The sequence below is a fragment of the Schistocerca nitens genome, chromosome 5 (genome assembly GCF_023898315.1).
Source record: "Schistocerca nitens isolate TAMUIC-IGC-003100 chromosome 5, iqSchNite1.1, whole genome shotgun sequence".
Classification (NCBI taxonomy): Eukaryota; Metazoa; Arthropoda; class Insecta; order Orthoptera; family Acrididae; genus Schistocerca; species Schistocerca nitens.
Window position 1 is genome coordinate 558,615,622 of NC_064618.1, and position 10,718 is coordinate 558,626,339.

The 10,718-nt window shown below is 38.2% G+C and overlaps 1 non-coding gene across 1 annotated transcript; it reads left to right on the forward strand.

Annotated features, from left to right (window-relative positions):
- The first annotated feature begins 8,017 nt into the window (after positions 1 to 8,017).
- Trnat-ugu (transfer RNA threonine (anticodon UGU)) lies at positions 8,018 to 8,092 on the forward strand. Its single transcript has one exon. It is a non-coding gene; the product is annotated as a tRNA-Thr (tRNA).
- Positions 8,093 to 10,718: the final 2,626 nt, after the last annotated feature.

The window sequence follows — 10,718 nt, forward strand, 5'->3', positions numbered from 1 at the left end:
CGCCTACAAAAATCTCAAGTCTAAATCACTGGCGAATGTTCAAAGACATAAAGCGGAAACAAGTGGAAATCAACCATAAGTGCAAAAACATATCGCTTTCAAGAAACCAAAGTAATAGAACCCTTCGCTTACCAGTATTAACTGAGTACCAGTTTCACTTATCGCCAAAATGTTTTAGAATCACAAAATGTGATCGTTTGTCAAAAGCTGGAATCTGTACAACTCACACATTATTCATGTATCAGAAACTGTACTGACGTGAAATACACTGTTTTGAAAAGGTAGACGAGGGTAATTCACCATGTAAACCGACACGAATCCCGGGTACTCTGACACAGGCGAAAAGCCACGTCGTGATCAGCGTGTCCACTTGTCCAGGGTGTAGATTCACAATCACATTCTAAACGTAGCAATAAAAATATGATTAAATCGTTCACTTTAAGAAGCAAGTGACTATTTTACAACTGTCATTCCACTAAACTTTAAGCAACTGGAAATAGCACTAAAACATCTAGAAAATAAACGGTCATATTGTGTTAATGGAATTTCAAAGAGAATTTTGAGAAGTTGTTCCAACCTAATAAGTAATGTCCTTACTGATATATGCAATGCATCACTGGCACAGGAAATTTTCCCAGGCAGATTAAAATTTGCAGTTGTTAAAACTCTTCATAAGAAAGATGACAAGACAAACTTAAACAGTTGTCATCTAGTTTGCTTTGTGACATCTTCTTTCCAAAATATTTGATAAAGTATTGTACTAAGGAGTAGTCTCACACTTAAGAGGAAACAGTTTACTTAGTATATCACAGTTTCGATTCCTGAAGGATTGTTCAACTGATAATGCTGTTTATATAACCACTCATCAAATAGCAGGAGCCTTAAGTAATAAAGTATCGCCAGCGGAATTTATTCTGATATTTCCAAGGAATCTGATTGGAGAGGTTATGTCAGTTTCTCAGAAAAATTCAAATTTTATGTAAAAGGTCGACCGGAATACTTCAAAAAATGCTGGAAGGACAGGAAACTTTAATGACAGGAGAATCACAAAGCGATTCCCACAGGGTTCAATTTTGGGACTGCTCCTATGACTTTCCAATTAACATTCAACAAGCAGAATTCGTATTTTTGCAGACGATGCTAGTCCCATAATAAATCTCATTAGGGAGAAATAAACAGAAGAGATGGTAAATGATATTTTCCAAAGAAATATAAAATGTTTCCCAAAAAAGGGACTCACCTAAATTTTGAAAGAAAAAATCCCTTTTTATTTAAGTCTGTCTAACAAATGGAGTTATACTAAAATTGATGTAGCTCGTGATCAAGAGTTAATAAATTGGGTGGACTTGTCTAAATTTTTGAGTGTACATACTGATAAAACTTGGTCTGGTAGAAGCATATTAGTGAATTCTCAAACAATTAAGCTCAGCTATATTTGCTCTTTGTATAATCTTTGAAACAAAAGAATCAAATCTCCTCACACATTTTGCATATTTACACTCAATGACGTGTTATGAAATAATTTTCTGGGGTAACACATCACTTAGAAAGAAAGTATTGCTTGCCAAAAGCGACCAGTAAGAATAATATGTGATGTTCACCCATGGACGTGAAGTAGCTAGAAATTGTAACTGCACCATCACAATACATATTTTCGCTAATGAAATTCGTCATAATTAATTTGTCACAATTTGAGAAGAAGAATATCAGCGGCTTAGAAAGGAGTTCAACATGTAGCAACAAAATTTTTTAATCATTTGCCCAATAACTAAAGTGCCCGACAGATAGAAAAACAAATTTTAAATCTAAAAGTGTGGTTGCATGAGTAGGACTAAAATAATAATGTATTTATTAATGTTAACACTAATCTTATATATCTTTTAAACTGACTTGTTCCACATCGTTTCGATAAAAGATTCGTTCAAATGACCTGTTGTTGTTGTTGTCTTCCGCCCTGAGACTGGTTTGATGCAGCTCTCCATGCTACTCTATCCTGTGCAAGCTTCTTCATCTCCCAGTACTTACTGCAACCTACAAATGACCTATGGAACATGTAACTAACTAACTAACAAACAACTTGATGATAAGGTTAAAGCACGATAGGGGACGTCCAATAGAGGAAGGTCGGGAATGCATTGCTGTGAAGTTATGACCACTAAAGACAGCCAATCAGCGACGAGCACGCGGAAGTTTTTCCGGCAGTCGAACGTGTTTAGATATGCTTGGCAGTGTGGTTTTTCTTAGAATATATCTTCATTCATGCTGTCTGTACATTAGCAAAAAGTAACGGATTGGATCTTCAGATTTCATAATTAATGCCATTGCAACATACAGTATCACACGTCGACTAACTTATTGCAATGTTGTCTTAAAATATGTGACTTAGTGTACTTTCAGCATAGTTGACTTACGAGTGTTAGTCAAGTTTTGCACAGTAAACGTCACCCAAAAGTACCACCTAATGTAATGTACGGGCAGGAATTCAAAGTTTGCCCAGCTGAAACAGTTATCTTCATCTGCACTCTTTAGCACAACAGGAAAAATCTGGGGCAAGTTAGTTTAAATCCACAGATTAGTTGTAATTTTATGGCTATAGCACTATTCGACCTTTGATAATTTCGAAGATTTTGCTCGATCGACGCTCCCTACCCTCCTCTGACCGTATTATAAAAGTGTTTTTCTGCACCCAGCGAGCCGGTCCCCGCTCCTAAAACCTGACTGTTACAATTAACAGGTGTCAGTTTGTAACTGCTTACAGTAAGACTATATATGAAACCTATTTACTCCATTGAATGAGCATTATGACACTGATCAAGATGATACTACACATAGCAAAATTATTGTAATATTTTACGCAAAATTATTTAATTAACATAAGCATCTCACAAAGAGGGTTGGTTAAAGGAATAGAAAGAAACATAGATTTTATAACTAGAGTTAATTCCATAAAAGGATCTAAAAAGTTTTTGCTTTAACTTTCACATGGTTGAGTTGTGGAATTATATTTTCTTCAAAGTGCTTAGTTTAATTAGGCAACGTTCATTAAATTAATTGCTGTTAGATGTAATTATATTGTAACTAACAGCTGGACACTGTTATTTTAATCATATAATGTTTTGTATGATGAGACAGAAGAAACTGGAAGCATGTATAATATGGAAGTATCGAAGAATGTTAAAACTTAGTGGCACATACAAATTACGAAATGAATAAGTACTAAAACTAACAGATGAGTTAAGAAGTCTACTTAAGACCTATGACAGAATAAAGGAGACGTTAGTGAGACATACATCTGCTGCGGCACCAAGGAAACTACAACCGTAATTTTTCCCGAGTATGATTAAATAATGATGGCGTCCTCTTGGGTAAAATATTCCGGGGGTAAAACAGTCCCCCATTCGGATCTCCGGGCGGGGACTACTCAAGAGGACGTCGTTATCAGGAGAAAGAAAACTGGCATTCTACGGATCGGAGCGTGGAATGTCAGATCCCTTAATCGGGCAGGTAGGTTAGAAAATTTAAAAAGGGAAATGGATAGGTTAAAGTTAGATATAGTGGGAATTAGTGAAGTTCGGTGGCAGGAGGTACACGACTTTTGGTCAGGTGATTACAGGGTTATAAATACAAAATCAAATAGGGGTAATGCAGGAGTAGGTTTAATAATGAATAAAAAAATAGGAGTGCGGGTTAGCTACTACAAACAGCATAGTGAACGCATTATTGTGGCCAAGATAGACACAAAGCCCATGCCTACTACAGTAGTACAAGTTTATATGCCAACTAGCTCTGCAGATGATGAAGAAATTGATGAAATGTATGACGAGATAAAAGAAATTATTCAGGTAGTGAAGGGAGACGAAAATTTAATAGTCATGGGTGACTGGAATTCGTCAGTAGGAAAAGGGAGAGAAGGAAACAGAGTAGGTGAATATGGATTGGGGGGAAGAAATGAAAGAGGAAGCCGCCTTGTAGAATTTTGCACAGAGCATAACTTAATCATAGCTAACACTTGGTTCAAGAATAATAAAAGAAGGTTGTATACCTGGAGATACTGGAGATACTAAAAGGTATCAGATAGATTATATAATGGTAAGACAGAGATTTAGGAACCAGGTTTTAAACTGTAAGACATTTCCAGGGGCAGATGTGGATTCTGACCACAATCTATTGGTTATGAACTGCAGATTGAAACTGAAGAAACTGCAAAAAGGTGGGAATTTAAGGAGATGGGACCTAGATAAACTGAAAGAATCAGAGGTTGTAGAGAGTTTCAGGGAGAGCATAAGGGAACAATTGACAGGAATGGGGGAAAGAAATACAGTAGAAGAAGAATGGGTAGCTCTGAGGGATGAATTAGTGAAGGCATCAGAGGATCAAGTAGGTAAAAAGACGAGGGCTAATAGAAATCCTTGGGTAACAGAAGAAATATTGAATTTAATTGATGAAAGGAGAAAATATAAAAATGCAGTAAATGAAGCAGGCAAAAAGGAATACAAACGTCTCAAAAATGAGATCGACAGGAAGTGAAAAATGGCTAAGCAGGCATGGCTAGAGGACAAATGTAAGGATGTAGAGGCTTGTCTCACTTGGGGTAAGATAGATACTGCCTACAGGAAAATTAAAGAGACCTTTGGAGAGAAGAGAACCACTTGTATGAATATCAAGAGCTCAGATGGCAACCCAGTTCTAAGCAAAGAAGGGAAGGGAGAAAGGTGGAAGGAGTATATAGAGGGTTTATACAAGGGCGATGTACTTGAGGACAATATTATGGAAATGGAAGAGGATGTAGATGAAGATGAAATGGGAGATAAGATACTGCGTGAAGAGTTTGACAGAGCACTGAAAGATCTGAGTCGAAACAAGGCCCCGGGAGTAGACAACATTCCATTAGAACTACTGATGGCCTTGGGAGAGCCAGTCATGACAAAACTCTACCATCTGGTGAGCAAGATGTATGAGACAGGCGAAATACCCACAGACTTCAAGAAGAATATAATAATTCCAATCCCAAAGAAAGCAGGTGTTGACAGATGTGAAAATTACCGAACTATCAGTTTAATAAGTCACAGCTGCAAAATACTAACGCGAATTCTTTACAGACGAATGGAAAAACTGGTAGAAGCGGACCTCGGGGAAGATCAGTTTGGATTCCGTAGAAATGTTGGAACACGTGAGGCAATATTAACCTTACGACTTATCTTAGAAGAAAGATTAAGAAAAGGCAAACCTACGTTTCTAGCATTTGTAGACTTAGAGAAAGCTTTTGACAACGTTAACTGGAATACTCTCTTTCAAATTCTGAAGGTGGCAGGGGTAAAATACAAGGAGCGAAAGGCTATTTACAATTTGTACAGAAACCAGATGGCAGTTATAGGAGTCGAGGGGCATGAAAGGGAAGCAGTGGTTGGGAAAGGAGTGAGACAGGGATGTAGCCTCTCCCCGATGTTATTCAATCTGTATATTGAGCAAGCAGTAAAGGAAAGAAAAGAAAAATTCGGAGTAGGTATTAAAATTCATGGAGAAGAAGTAAAAACTTTGAGGTTCGCCGATGACATTGTAATTCTGTCAGAGACAGCAAAGGACTTGGAAGAGCAGTTGAACGGAATGGGCAGTGTCTTGAAAGGAGGATATAAGATGAACATCAACAAAAGCAAAACGAGGATAATGGAATGTAGTCAAATTAAATCGGGTGATGCTGAGGGGATTAGATTAGGAAATGAGACACTTAAAGTAGTAAAAGGAGTTTTGCTATTTAGGGAGTAAAATAACTGATGATGGTCGAAGTAGAGAGGATATAAAATGTAGACTGGCTGGCAATGGCAAGGAAATCGTTTCTGAAGAAGAGAAATTTGTTGACATCTAGTATAGATTTAAGTGTCAGGAAGTCGTTTCTGAAAGTATTTGTATTGAGTGTAGCCATGTATGGAAGTGAAACATGGACGATAACCAGTTTGGACAAGAAGAGAATAGAAGCTTTCGAAATGTGGTGCTACAGAAGAATGCTGAAGATAAGGTGGGTAGATCACGTAACTAATGAGGAGGTATTGAATAGGATTGGGGAGAAGAGAAGTTTGTGGCACAACTTGACTAGAAGAAGGGATCGGTTGGTAGGACATGTTTTGAGGCATCAAGGGATCACAAATTTAGCATTGGAGGGCAGCGTGGAGGGTAAAAATCGTAGAGGGAGACCAAGAGATCAATACACTAAGCAGATTCAGAAGGATGTAGGTTGCAATAGGTAGTGGGAGATGAAGAAGCTTGCACAGGATAGAGTAGCATGGAGAGCTGCATCAAACCAGTCTCAGGACTGAGGACCACAACAACAACAACAACATCTGCTGCGGCACCAAGGAATAGTTAACTTGGCAATGTCGAGAGTTGCAAACTGACGTCTTCCTGTTACAATCTGTGTACATGACTCGAACAACCTCCAAACATTGATTACATTTTCTATAATAATTTTCGAATCGAATTTAAGTTGTTGTGATTACGGTATTCTTCCGCATAGCGTGCCCCAAGTTTTCAGAAATTTCTTTTTTTCTTACTGCACGTAGTTGTTCAGCCTACAGTCTGTTTCAGTGTATAGAACACTTTGTCACATTATGTCACCAACGAAAGCTGTGCTTGTCTAACTAATCATGGCGGGCAGTGCCAGATCAATACGCGTGTAAAACCTTCCTAATATAGTGCCTCACAGGGAGGACCAGCAACATGAACAATAATTACTAATTGAGTTAATCACATTTTGTATTTGCACTTCATCAACTGAAACGTGCTTCCACATAAATCTTTCTGTCTGAGTAAGTTCTCGACTTGATAACAAAATGAATTACTAACGCAAGAGAAACGCAAGATCGTGCCACCCTTCACAGGAAAACACACAGTGCAAGTATCTCTCAAGCATCGCATACATTTATATAAGTTCGTAGGCTTCCAAGGCTGTTATTATTTTGGATAAAATAATTTTTGGTATGGGGATACATCATAGTAACTACCAAAACAGCTAAATTTACGACATTTAGATCGACTTGCATTGGGCCTCTTCAGGGCCGTTCACTGAAAAAAAAGTACATTTTACTAGGGTTGATTGCCAAACATTTAACGAAGTATGGATTACTGGGCGGAGGGATAGTATGGGGGAGTTAGCGTTAGTTTATGGGGGTATTAGCAATCACTTGGTCGTACAAGTGCGTTAATCTTTCTACTGCATATTTCATTTATTGGTTTACCCTCAAACGTTGAAAGTAAACTGTACAGGAGATTTAGAATGTGATGGTCACCTTATTCACGTATCAAGCGGTCTCACTAGAATCATCGAGCTCGTTAGAGATTTTATCCGTGCATGGGATGAAAATTCGGAGAGGGCCGCAACAACTGCTGGAGGAGTAAAGCTGTGAATAAAGCTACGCGCTCGTAGCACATCCGTCACCTGGAGAGACTGAGCAGATTCCAAACGCACTGAGAATTTTATTATTATGCTTCACACTAAGCTATTTCTGCTGTTGTCATGAATCGCCCACTGGGAGAAAGCGCACGCGGAATTTGTTAGTGAACTGAAACTTAAGCAATAACACTTGCCTGAGAGAGACTTGGCAACACCTGGGGGATGACCATGTAAGCAGGAGATCCCGGGTTCGAGTCCCGGTCGGGGCACACATTTTCAACATGTCCCCAGTGAAGTATATTAACGCCTGTTTGCAGCTAGGGTGTCTATTTAATTATCATTTCATTTCTAGCAAAGCTGCATGGTCATCCACGGTATGTGTTCTTTCGGGAACAGATACTACCGTCATATATAGTTAAAATATGGCTTCCCGGCCATTGACCTTCCTGTGTGTGAACGCACACTCTATGCCCGAACTCGTACGGGACTTGGTAGATTAATCTGCCACGAGTAATGAGTATGATGGGCAAACATCTATTAGGCGCACTACGAATGTAGTGGTGTGGACATGGGAATGTGGTTCTCGCGGGGAGCGTGCAAGGGATAAGTCCCTGCAGACGCACTATCCTCTGTGCTCTCGGTGGCTCAGATGGATAGAGCGTCTGCCATGTAAGCAGGAGATCCCGGGTTCGAGTCCCGGTCGGGGCACAAATTTTCAACATGTCCCCAGTGAAGTATATCAACGCCTGTTTGCAGCTAGGGTGTCTATTTAATTATCATTTCATTTCTAGCAAAGCTGCATGGTCATCCACGGTATGTGTTCTTTCGGGAACAGATATTACTGTCATATATACGTGCTAGATGTTGCAACTATTTCCTAGCATACACAAGTAGATTCTTTCGCCTTGTTACACATTGTGTTATGTGTTTCCAAAAGTAGCAGGATTGGCATTTACCATGCCAGACGAGCAACAAGTGCCATGGTGAAGCCTTCGGAAAACACTCGCCGTTGAAAAAAAGTGGTGGGGAGTACCTGACGTAATGACAGTGGCCAAGTACCACGCTCTAAAGTTCGATCCCAATGTCTATCTTTATCTCTGTCCTCCCTTGCAACCCTTTCGTAAACAGTTCTGTCGATTCCATTTGTATTGCTATGCTTCTAGTTTTAAAAATCTCTCCTGCAACATAGTTATCTCCAGTCGACTTTATTTCCTTCATATGTCGAATGACCTGATCCATCTCATTTAGCACTAAAACCGGACTCTCATAACTTTTATTAATACCTATTATTGATTCCTCTCCTGCACTATACGAAAATTTAAAGAAATATTGGAAAACATTGACAATTTTTTCATTGTTATTAATTGTTATGCTATCTGCCATCTTAACTGGTAAAATGTGACGTCATTCAACTAAGTTTCTATTTTGTTTTCTTCATATTTTTGTTGTTTTCAATTGATTTTTTTCGAAGTTTCATTCATCTTATGGCATAATCTCAAAGACATTTTGATTAATTCAATGTATTCTGTTATGTTATTATCCACATTTCCTTGAAAGACCTTCATACTCTTTAACCGATGCATCATTTCATTTAAGATTTTATATTCCTTTGTGTTGCTCGTACACGAAATTTTTTTTCCGTCTCCTTAAATAACTTTGATAAATTATAGTTCCTATCATTAACGTCTGTGTGATCTTAATATTAAAAAAAAACACTTATCTTGTTGCTTAATTTAATCTAACAGATAACCATATTCTTAAATAAATTCTTATTATTTATATTTGTGACTTTCTGCTTGGTGCGTCTTTCTAGTTTTTGCTTCCTACTTTAATCTACGACTTACGACTCAGTAATCACTTGAAACTCGAACTTGATTTAGGACTGTCAGATTCTGTCTAATGTCTCTATTGTTTGTTAACATGCAGACAATTTAATTTTTAGCTTCTTTTGATCCTTGCCAAGCCATTTTATATTTGTTTTCTTCTGAAAGTATGTACTATGGACAAGCATGTTATTGTTCTCGTGAAATTCTACTACGTATAGAATCTGGTATCATAACTGGCTTTCTCGCTTGAAGGACTGTCCTACTTTCAAATTTGAATTATTATCTTGTCGTGAGATTAAATTTAACTTACCAGCACTGTCACTCTCTGTGGATAACTTATTCGTCATAAATCTCGCATTAAAATACTTCGTTGTAAATATGAAGATTGAAACGAGGCTTATAATATAAACTGATGTTAAGACTGTCGTTTGTGCTAAGGTGACGAAGAGCTGTGGTACCACTTTTGCTGTCGTATCACTCGTGTAGATGCTGAAGCTTTTCTCAGGTTGTTAGATGGTAAAGTGTAAAAATCGCTAAAATTCTACTACCTCTGTAAATCTATTGACCCTGCTTTCAGGAGAGTACCTAATTTTCCATGGAATTTATTGCCAGTGAGAAATATTTGCTCTTCTGTGGACAAAAATCTGCACGTTCGATTACGTCAGGAATGAAATCGAGAACACCCTGTTGCTGAACAAAAGTAAACAGCTGCATTAAAAGCAAGGGGGATATGCTAATATTTACGTTTAGATATATACAAAGGAAAAACAGTTATATTACAATTATTGCTGCTAAAATGTAGCATTCAAACTCGTGTGAAGATATTCCAATGTGGAGCTGATAGAAGCCTGTCACAAAAAAGGAAAAGAGAGATGGGTGGGGAGTAATCGAAACATTTACCGCTCATTTATTCCGTCGCTACTTTAAGCCGTATGTATAGGTCTCCAAGTAGAAAGAGTCGCAATTGTAATTCCACTCGGAGTTATTTGCAGAGAGGTTCGGAGACGACTTAAGAGAGCTCAAATGTCTGCAGTTGTATGCCTCTTCCATCTGTTCCTCCGTAGTATATTTTTTCGGTAAGTGTTTCGCAGTTTTCTGTACATCATGTGTTCTGAACATGAGTTGGAACTGGTGCGAGATATAGTCTTTAACTTTACATAGACAAATTTTTAACTACCATGGTAATAATTAGTCTTATATCTGTTGGATATATTTTCCCCTTGATGTAAAGTAACAATTTAAACTCATTTCAATTTGAATACATGGCTCTCGGGTTCGCCACAGGATGACGTGTATTTCCTTTAGGCAACAGTAAAGAGCAGCAACAAATTAGCAGATCCACAGGGAGTAGCACAAAAAACTCATAATTCCAGTTTCTTTGAGATTCGGCTTCGGATGTTTGAAGGACAATATTGCTGCTGCGGGGCCCTCTAAAAGTGAAATGTGGCATAGAAGGATGGAAGAATGTGAGATTACCGTTGATGATGTCATTAGACACTGAGTAGAGT